Genomic DNA, 11,200 nt, shown 5'->3' on the forward strand with positions numbered 1-11,200 from the left:
CTTTAAAAACACTTTTTTTGGTAACGATCATGGGTAAAAACTGAAAGTATAGTACTAACTTGTTCAGCAAAGGCATTTATCCTGCTGTAAATAAAGACTTACTAATATTTTCTAAGAACAAGACATAACACCGGGATGAAGTTGAAAAATCTTGGAGTTTGGTAACCAAGTGGACAATAAATCTCTTGATCTATAAAAGGACCAAAAGTTACCTTGAAATTAACCAGGGCTACAAGGTGAAATGAACTTTTAATGAGAAGTTATTATATTGAGAAATATAAATAAGAATGTATCTTCTCAAGTCACACACAAAGGAAATATTGCATTTAAGGAACTTTCAAAGAAAGTTCAGTAAAATTATTAGAAAGTTTTTTTAAAAAAAGTCTTGCTTATTTAGGCCATAGGAAAAATTTTTTAAATTTCAGAATAATAATCTTCAGATTCTTTATCCATTTGTAAGACAATGAAAAGGTTCAAACTTTTTTAACCTCAGAGTGCATGGTTATAAGTATTCTCAGTGGACTCAAATTTATCTTCTGATCCTGGTTACAGATAGCATTCAATTCATAGGATAATAATTCCTTTAATAATGTGATAATTCCAGTATAAGCAACAAGAGGCAGAGATTTTTGTGTTTTATTCATTAATGCATCTGTAAAACTGACAAAAGAGCTGGCACAGAGAAGACCCTTAATAAATATACGATGGAGTAAGAAAATTAAATTTGCAAAGTAAATTCTTATAGTGTTAATCTGATTTTTTTTGGTTAATTCTAATTACTGAAAAATCAAAAGTTACAACCCACTGGAAATGTCCCAGTTAAAAAGAAGCTAACTTTTTTTGGGAGAAAAACCCCGATAAGATGTCAACTAAATCACTACTCTGAGAATTGTTATGGCTTTATTTTTCAGGACGGTTCTGGTTCCTACATTTCTCTTTAGTAGTTATCCTTTAATACTCTGAATAGAAAATATATCCTTTATGGACCTATCTCTATACTGCAGAATTTGACAACCCTCTTCTCTCAAAGAGAATTATATTTAGAACATCAAAGTTGGACATGCGTGAAAATAAAATGTGTGGTCAAGCATTAAATTTGCTTTAGTGGATTAATTAAAACAAAGTATACTTCAAATAACAAAAAACTGTAAGCCCCATACAAGCAATTGTTGTATCTTTTCATTGTTAAAGTCCACGGGTTTTCCCCAGCGCACACCATTGATCAGAAATCCAACAAATATTTTTTTTTAGAAGAACCAAAAATGAAGTAATAACAAAAAGAGTTGATCTACAACAGGGAAACAAATCCATCATCAGGTAGTTAAATCTTTCTTTGCTGTTCTCTAATGCCTTCTCAACCAACAACTCAAAAAGCATGTCGGAACTCTGGGTGTTTCTAATTAAAGAATGTCTCCTTAGCAATAATGTTTGCATGTCATCCCAGTGGCCAGACATGCTGGGATAGCCCATATTTTCCATGGTAGTCAGCCTTACAGTGCATGGTATTGGTAACATAATTCTAGCTTGTCTAACTAAGCTTTTTTTCTAACAATAAGCACCTGCTTTCCCCATTATTCCCAAACATGCAATTTAGAGACCATTTGATATTTTCAAGAAGCACACTTATCATTATATTACTTTAAACTTCTAAAATAGCTCAATCTGTTTTCAAACTCAGAAAGCTATAAAGAACTTTGACTAAATTTCAAACGAAAAGCAAAGTAAATGAAAAAGCAATATATATTCTTTTTTTTTTTTTTTTTTGCTGAGGAAGATTCACCCTGAGCTAACATCTGTGCTAATCTTCCTCTATTTTGTATGTGGGTCATCACCACAGCATGGCTGCCCACAAGTGGTATAGGTCCACACCCAGGAGCCAAACCCAGGCTGCCAAAGCAGAGTGTACCGAGCTAACCACTAGCCTACAGTGCCGGCCCCAGAAACTATCTATATTATTGAAGAGAGTTTTTATATAAAAAGAAGCAGATTTTGAAGGATCTTATAAGAAAGAATAAATGGAACATTACCATGTCTGATATATAGAGACAATTGAATATTAGCTATACCCAGCATATCGTGTATGTAATAGTGGTAATTTTTAAAGTCATTTTGTCTGGACTTGTCAGAATAACCTTCTGAATAAAAATCATAAGAATCAATACTACAGGACTTATCTGAGACCAAAATTTGATAATAGATAAATTTTTAATGAACAGTTAATAATTGTCTGGTTTCAAATCCTCAGCAAATAAATTTTCATCTTCAGCTTAGACCTCAGCAAATTTATATCTAAAAGCTAGCAAAGCATGTGAATTTATCACTTTTGTGATGAAAGAATCATGTGAGGCTAGATTAAACTTTTGTTTACCTTACTGACTCAATATTATTGATGAGAAAGAAATACTTTTAAGAGTTAATCACAGCAGTTTATATTGAAGTTACTGATTCTTACTCTAAATCAGAATCGATTTCCTTAAATAGTAGCTGTCAAGGATAGGTTTAAAAAGTAATAATGACATGAGTGATCTTTTGTATTCATCTGGCCTATCTTAAGATGATTGTAATTGACTGTTTTGTCTTTCAAATTGGTTAAACAAGAGATGTGTTAAAATGTCTGCATTTCATGGATGCATGAAAGATACTACTAATACCTACTGGAGTTCACTCTAAGAGGGAACGTGGGTGCTCAAAGGTATTTTTCCACACAGCTTTGCCATTATTCAGACATAACTAGTGCAAAGTTTTTGGGCAAAATATAAAGATAGCTATACATTTAAAATGTCAGTAATCTGTCCTTGATCTAAAAGTTCTCAAATAAGGAGAGATGTATTGCAAAAATGTGTATGTGTTGGAGAGGAAGCTTGTAAATCCATATGCTATGTCTCCACTCAAAGGTGAGAAAGATGCTAAAACAAATACTTCAGTTGTAAAGAAGATTTAAGGATAATTTTAAAAGATATGTAGAGTGCTCCTTAAGACATACTCGAGATTCCTTTTTTCTTAGCTATGATAAATTTCAATTCACAGAGAAAACTGGATTCGCTTCTGTTAGTTCACATTTAAAAAAGAAAGTGCTGTTTTTGAGTGGTTATAAACGATAGGTTGAAACTTTCAAGAAATAGAAAAGTGTATATCTTACAAATCTGGAAAACACACATTCCATCATAATTACTCACTCAAGAAAATGCTTGAATTATAATTAACAAGGTATTTAAAAAACTCCATTTGGAGTGAAATTAGTAGTAAGGAACAAAAAATATACTTTCTAGTTGTTGCTGTTGCTAACTGATCATTGGAAATTCCTTTTTGTCTAGATTATTCAATTTTGGAAACTTTAGTCTTCTTCCACAGTATTCCATAGCATAATCTTGAAAATATTACTTATCACATTTATAAAATGTGCTGTAACTTTGTCTTTGTATTTTGGTGACAGGTCTGAATAAATAACCAGAAAATCTATTATTGTAAACTCAAGTAGAGCCATTCAATTTCAATGTCTTGAGTAAGCTAGATTGGTGTATATATTAATATGTTTAGTGTTATATAAGACAATGTTGAGAGAAGCTTGGGTTAACTATCTTAAGGGAGCATCTCTTAAAACTTTGCTGCATTTATTCAACTCTTAATCATTTTCTTCTAAAAATTTAGATGGTGTTTACCATTATTCAAGAGGTGTTCACTTCTGGAAAAAGACTGTTCCACTATCCCTATTAACACATTTATAGGGCTGATCTTTCAAACCATCAGAAATGTTACCACACTAAAAACATGAAAGCCACTTAAATATCTTGTCTACCCCAGGAACCTCCTGATTGAATTAACTTTTGTTCTATATTTACTTTAGCTACAAAAGAAGGAGTTTCTGCACACAGTTTTAAATTGCATATCTAAAAGCAGTTACACAAACATAGCTTAAAAGTACATGCATATCAAAGATATTACAAATGACAGACACTAATTATACACAACCTGTATGCACATATGTGATTTTGCAACACAATACTTGAGTGAATCCATGCTTCAATTTTTAAATTTATTCTTTGATTTGATTGAATCACTTCTTTGCAAACTGGCTTATGTTTGTGGACATCATCTGAAATGTTTTAAAGATTATATTTTTTAGTGGTGAGAGTGAATGTTTAATGACTCTATAAACTAACAGTGTGTTTATAGACTGGCTACTATCTGACATTGAAAATCTAAGATGCGTGCTTACTCAATTTTGGTCTTTCCAAGGTTCGATTGTTTTTTAATAGTGCAATATTCTAGAGATAGCTTTTAAAATTAACAAAATGCAAGACTCCAGAAAAGTTAATAAAAAACAGCTCAATCCTGATGAGGTTGGCTGATATTCACAGAAGTCAGGGAGACTAAGTTTATCTATAAGTATTCTTTTACAATAAATCTATAATGGAATTTAAATGAAACACACCATTATGAGACAATAAATTTTCTATAGTAGGGAGTTACAATACATTCAAAGGTAATGGTAAGATATTTATTAATTTAATCAATGAATGTGTATTTTATAGATTTAATTTGCTGGATCTATAATATGGTAGCTTCTTTATTAGCAAATAAAGTAAATTTGTTAGGCTTTGAGTGCTTTTAAAGGCATCCACATTTGAGTAAATTAGGGTCTAGGCATTAAAACAAATACTCTTAACAAAATAATTATAAGTAAAAATAGGTCACGCTGAGGATAAACACCATTTTTAACTCTAAACTTAATAAAAAATAAACATTTTGAGAAATGATGAATTGTGTTTAAGAAACAACAATAAATATAGTAGAATAAGAATCTACAAGATTTCTTAATTTATTAGGTTGCGTGTCATTTTTTCATGCCTGAATTTATACTTTCTTGATTAAAAATGAACATTTAAAAAGTCAACACCACTATTTATTTCATGATAAAATATCTCGTAATCCACTCAGCTCATTAAAAATATATTAGTTATATCTTTCAGTCTTGAGGAGAAAGAAATTGGTTAGAGAATCATAATTGGGTTTATTTCAATTATTAGAGCATCTACTAGTTTACTCATGATTTTTTACTTTGAGTAGGAAATTGAGGAATATCCCAGAGCTATTTGCATGAATGCTTTATTTCGAACATTAAGTAAAGAAGAGTGGATTCGTAGCTTATGAAATAGTTATCTATGGAGACCTTGTAACTGGATAGGTCTGCAAATGAGTAACTGGATATAAACATTCTTGATAACTCATCAAATATGCTTGAAATGATGGTGATAAAAGCCTTAAAATGTTATTGATGTGGGTATTTGATGACCAGTATAAAATGGTTAGAGTGGTTATTTGATATCACTAAAAAAAATTTTTAAAAAGCTGGGCCAGAACTTCCAGGTATATTTGCAGTAAAAAGGCCATTAGTGTTCACAATTATATGTCATCTTCAGGGAACCCTTTTCCCTTTTCTATAATAGAATAAACACTATTACACTAGCCCCTTCTCTTAAGAACCAAGATCATCCATTAACAATCAATAATATTCAAACACAAATTATTTTTTTCTTTTGCTCTTCTTTAGAACTAATGAATTGCAAACATTAAAATCATAAAATGTACCAGTGCATGGAGAAACTTGTCAGAGTTATACTACTACATGTCTAAATGAAATCATCCACGTAGTTGCTAAATTAAAACACCAACAATGCCAGATGTCACCTAAGTAATTCTGGTAAGCTGAATGTGAGTTTATAAAAGATGTTAGAAATGAAAAGTCTGACATTTTTTGAGTTTCTCCGTTTTGAAAGTTGTTACATGAGAATATTTTGATCTTGTTTTCCATGAAACTGACAGTGGTCACCATGTTAATAATATAAATCTGCTGAGAAATGAGACTTTGTTTTCACTAGATGACACTAAGAAATCAACCAAGAGCAATTATTTTGTAGAAGTGACTATTATCCCAGAACTTTGTCAGAGCCAATGGAAAGAAGACCTAATGTGCCCTCAGGAGTGTATTCTTTAAATGTTGGCTTATTTTTTAGCTACATAATATGAAAACAAAAGATACATTATTTAAACTCATTAGACACCATGACACCATAAATCAAGAATATCTGATACTAATAATTTGAAAAGAAGTTGGGTCAACATTACTTCTTCCATAGAAAGAGAACTTTATCCAAAAAGACAAAAAAAAAAAAAAATCAAACATAAATGGTATGTTTTCAAAACATATTTTGTTTTCATAATATTTGTCTTTTTAAAGCATCCTCATCTCTTATGAAATTTATCTGCAACAACTCTGTGAAGTAGACAATGTTGTCCCCAGACGAGAAATGTGGAAAATAAATGAAGAGTGGTCAAGAAATGTTACTAGGATCACATTAATGAGGTAGAACTAGAATTGAAATTAAGGAAGGAACCCCAGATCTATCTTACTCTGCTTCTCACAATAACCCACGACTAGGAGAAGAGAAAAGTGTTAAGAATCTTAGAAGGGTACTTCCTTAATCATAATCTTACTATCCGAGAATGCCTTTGGAATATTTTTTAATAAAATATAAATTTGTGCTAACCTTGCCACAGATTGGTGTTACATTTCTGTTCATGTCTGAACTTTTAATACTAATATCCAATTTTCTAAATTACTAAAGTTTTAGACACTTATTCTAGTTAATGACTGCTCATTATATAGATAATATCAGAAAAATCAAAATAACAGGAAAAAAAAGGAAATTGAAGCATAGGTTGATAATACAGCATCAAAGTTTTGAAGTCCTACCAGTTGAGTTGTTTGCACTTGAAGAGAGAAAGACACAAAGGCACTATTCTGAAAAGAAATTCCACTTTTATTCAAAGAACACACAAATCTAAGAATAAGACAATTTTATGTATGTAGATATGTATATGGTACACAAATGCACACACTCTTTTAGAGTCCCAAAGGTTTCTTCTTATTTAGATTTGACTTACTTAACTATTTTATATCAATTATTTTGCTTGCAGAAAATCAAGATGCACTGTATTTTATAAAAATGTACATTGTCATAATGTTGAATTTATTAAAAGAAAATATCTCATGAGATGCTGGAATCATATCTTATCTGATTAAATGATAAATGAAATCAATCATATATGGTATTACATCTATTACATTTGGAAACAATATTCAAGCAATGTAGATTTAAAATAAATACCTCCTCCACTCACTCAACAATGGATATATATATATATATATATACACAAACACAGAATGAACATATTCACTACAATAAAACTCCAGACGGTAAAATGCTAAAGAACTGAGGAACTGGAATTGATTGACAAATTACCTTCTCCAGTGGAGTTAAAACTATCTCTTGCACCAAACTAAGAAAAGCACTATAACTTTGCAATCTTAAGACCCAAAGTTGCAATTATCTTTCTTATTTCTTCAAGATGTTATCAGTGAGCTTTATAAGCAGAAAAATTATTGATCAGGCATCCACATCAATAAATGTAAGTACTAAAAATATTTCGAGAGAAAATCTTAAGGAACACATTTTCCTAGAGGAGAAAAAGTGTTAGAAATAAATAAAATAGTTCGGGGATTGTGTCATTAATATTTTTTGCTTCACTGTGTGGGGACTCTAGATTCCTTCAACATGAAAGCAAAACAGAATAAAATATCAATAGTAATAACAAAACTTATTGAAGCACTTAAAATTTCTTTTGTCTTTTTAATTGAGTTTTTTCTTAAGTCAGATAGTGGAAGAAATCTATTGGCTGCTAAAATCACACATCTACAAAATTTGGAATTTAAAAAGGCTTTATTGATGGGAGGTCTCCCATAATTTCTTAAATTTGTTAGATTTTATTTTTTAGTTTCCAACTGGTTTCCGGAGCCCAAAGATTTCTATACTGAGGTCATAGACAACATTGCCTTAGGGCAAGCTCTTTTCTCATCTTATTTGACAACCTAACCCACCCTCACCCCACGGATTTTTTTTTTTTCTTTTGAAATTGAGAAAATAACATGAAAATACACACGAAACATTTCTCTCAAGTAGTCAGAATTGAATTGCTAGGTGAAGATGCCCTTAATAGTTCTCCAACTGTCCTTTATATATTAAGATCTGTGACCTTAACAAGAAGCCATGTTTTAAGGTATTTCTGTAACTCTTATCTTACATACTCATTAGGGTTATGCATTCCTTGCTCCAACTCTTTACCCTCCTCATTTCTTCCTCTCACCTCGGCCCAGTTCAGGATTCCTTTTTGACACCGTTAAACATTTAAATGAATGCAAGTCGAATATTCAAATAACTGCGTGCTAAACATTGAAACGGCTTTAAACGATTCATGAATGTGAATATTAAGAAGTTATGCATCATAGCTGAGCCATCTGAAAATACATATAATCTATCACTTGAAACAAAGATAAATTATCACGGGATGGGTCAAACATAGGTTCTACGATCGTCAATAAAATACAGACGTTCGGTCCTTACCTGCTTAACTGCATGATGACAAATCTAAATAGCACGCAAAAGAAAAAGTCCCCAAATCTGAATCATCTGTCTTCGAAGCTGCTGTGACAGTTTTATACCCTGCTGCCGTCTTCTCTGCTTACATACATCTGACTGGCTAGAATATTTGTAAGCAACAGTAGGGTTATTTCGCAACCCTAGTCACCTCTTCCTCTTTTCCAGCCTCCGGTTGGCATCTCACACAGCTGGAAACAAACATCTTATCCTGGGAGACAGAGCCTCCCCAGCATTTCCTAGCCTGATTCCCATTAAAAGGAGGTCCCTGCTCTAAATGGCTGATCACGTACTCGACCTGGTGCAAACTAAGACGCTCTCTGGTTCAACTCTTGGGGACTAGGACAACAGCCGTCAGAGACTTAAACTCTGCCACTGCTTGGCTGCAGAACCAGCAGTCACCAGGCGCCAAGAAGCACCACCCCCTCTCCGAGTGGACGCCGGAGGAGAGCGCTCCGGTCCCAGATCCTCCTACCTCCCACCCCGCCCCCAGAAAAAGGGAAACGGAAAAATAAAAGCCCAACTTGAAAGTGGCTATGAGACAAGCTAAACGGCTCCCCACCCTCCCTCTTTGCTTTTAACTTCAACCTTCTATGCCCATCTCTAGCTCCGAGTTGAAATGCAACTCTCTCTCCCCCACCCCAGCGCCCTCCACATTCTTGAGAGTTGGGGAAGGAGGAGAGGGAAGGATGGTCAGCAATACTTGAACACAGAGCCTGAGAAGCCAGTTAGCAGTCCTAAACCCAACCAGGCGGTGGGATGGAGGCTGTGATTAGGGGTTCATAAAGCAGGCACGCTGAAGAGCCGTGATTTATTAGACTTAGGCAGAGCTCATTCTAAATAAATAAGAAATCGATCAGTGCAAACGCAGAAGGGCGTTGATAGGAGATTCCAGAGCTCCCGAGTCTACTCTTGCACAGAAAAGAGGTTTTTGCTCAAGTTTGGCCAGAGGAAGGCTGGAAATGGAGCATTAAGCAAGGATGGAAGCCCCCTGGCGCGCCCCACGCTCCAGGGCTGCAAATGCCTACCAAGCCAGCACACGGCCGCCGCAGGGGCTGAGTGCGGAGCCTGCGCTAGCGGGTCAGAGTGCTGGACACAGTCCTACCCGCGCGGGTCATCCCCACACCCAGCACCAAGTCTGGGGCCAGCCGGTCAACCAGGCACCTTGTCCTCCGCGCTCCCTACGCCCAGGTGGCTTAGGCGTTGCCATGAGCTGCGGGGAAATCTCCAGGCAGAGTCGCCTGTTGATAGCCCTCTGGTTCAAGCGTCCTTGGCTGACGGAGCCCCTAGATGTAAATTTCCCCATCACAAGCTGGAGTTTGACGTTATATACAGCAAAACGCACTTACCTAAATACCGTACGTCTGTGCCTTCCTGGAGTAGACTAGGTGAAGAAGGAAAGATCTGACTGCGCTGAAAGTTGGGGGGTTTTTTTCTTTCTTTCTTTCTTTTTCCCTCCCTCCACCCCTGCGCAACAGCAGCAGTCGTCCAAAGAGATTATTTGAATTGGTGAATTATGCTAAGCCCTCCTTTCTTCCACTGAAGTCGCGGACGCTGATGGCACTTGTCAGGCAGGACCACCAGTCCGGGAAGGAGACCAGGTAGTAACTAGTGACGGGTGAGGGGCGCCAAGGGGTGCGGACCACAGTCCCAGCCCTGTTCTCTTGGTGGGAGCCGAGAGGGGAAAGCCCTTGAATCCTGAGCCTGGGGGGTGGGGTGACGCTGCAGCTGGAGTACTTTTATGTCTGGAAGCTAAAAGGGCTTTTGAATTTATAAAAGCACTACTTAGGTTGTCGCGTCAGCCATCAACGACGACAGAAATAGTTTTTTCCAAGAAATAAAAAAAAAGGAAAAGGAAGAAAGAAGGAAAGAAAGAAAAGCTTAAACAATAGGTTCGCACCTCCATCCATCAGAATAAAGAGAGATGTTGTAGAAATCTGGAACTTGTTCTTACTGGGGGGTGGTTCACAGAGAAAATCCTAAGCCTTTATATGCATTAGAGATTACTGACATATGCAAGTCTGGTATTTAATGAATACTGTGTCCTTGTCAATATATGAAGTAAAAGCAAAGATTTAAATGTTTCTCAATGCACCCATACCTAAAGAGGAAGTGATAATCAAAACTGTCAGTTGACCCCATAAAAAAATGTTTATAAAAGCAAAAAACACTGACCACATTAATGTACTTATTAAAAATTGAGTCTAGGAGTTGGACAACTCTGAAGAGTAAGGCAATGAAATATTTTATGTATAGTCTGCTCCTGAATTTCAATTTATTAGAACCAAGATAATCAGTGCCTTCTTCTGCTAGCTCTCTTCCTCTGAAATGAGTACTCCATGTCCAATTAACTGTTCACCAGCTAAATTCACAAAATCAGAAATGTATTCCCAAATATGATGCCTGCATTGAAATACAATGCCAAAATAATGTGTTCATGTGTGATTCGAAATGTTCTAAGAAAAAATGTTGCACTCAAAACTCACAGTCCTGTTCTTACCATCCAGTGGCTTTTAGTGCTTAACGTCCTGCTAAACCCATAAAAATAGACTTTACAAGAGTCCTCCTTCAGTCATGTAATTGCTTACAGTGAACGAATTCTGACCCGAACAACCTTGTGAAGATCAGAGACTAGTGAACTTTCCCAAACCCTGATATTGTCAGAAGGTTTCTGTTAAGCTCACTCTTAGATAAACATAAAATTT

The 11,200-nt window shown here is 35.0% G+C and overlaps 1 protein-coding gene across 1 annotated transcript in view; it reads right to left on the bottom strand.

Moving 5' to 3' along the window:
- Positions 1-8,712, bottom strand: part of BRINP3 (BMP/retinoic acid inducible neural specific 3) — a 390,477-nt gene extending 381,765 nt beyond the window's left edge. Inside the window, exon 1 of the mRNA XM_046679822.1 lies at positions 8,463-8,712. The gene's annotated coding sequence lies outside the window, so the exon portion shown is untranslated. The remainder of the gene's footprint in view (positions 1-8,462) is intronic.
- Positions 8,713-11,200: the final 2,488 nt, after the last annotated feature.

Source organism: Equus quagga, chromosome 12 (genome assembly GCF_021613505.1).
Source record: "Equus quagga isolate Etosha38 chromosome 12, UCLA_HA_Equagga_1.0, whole genome shotgun sequence".
Taxonomy (NCBI): Eukaryota; Metazoa; Chordata; class Mammalia; order Perissodactyla; family Equidae; genus Equus; species Equus quagga.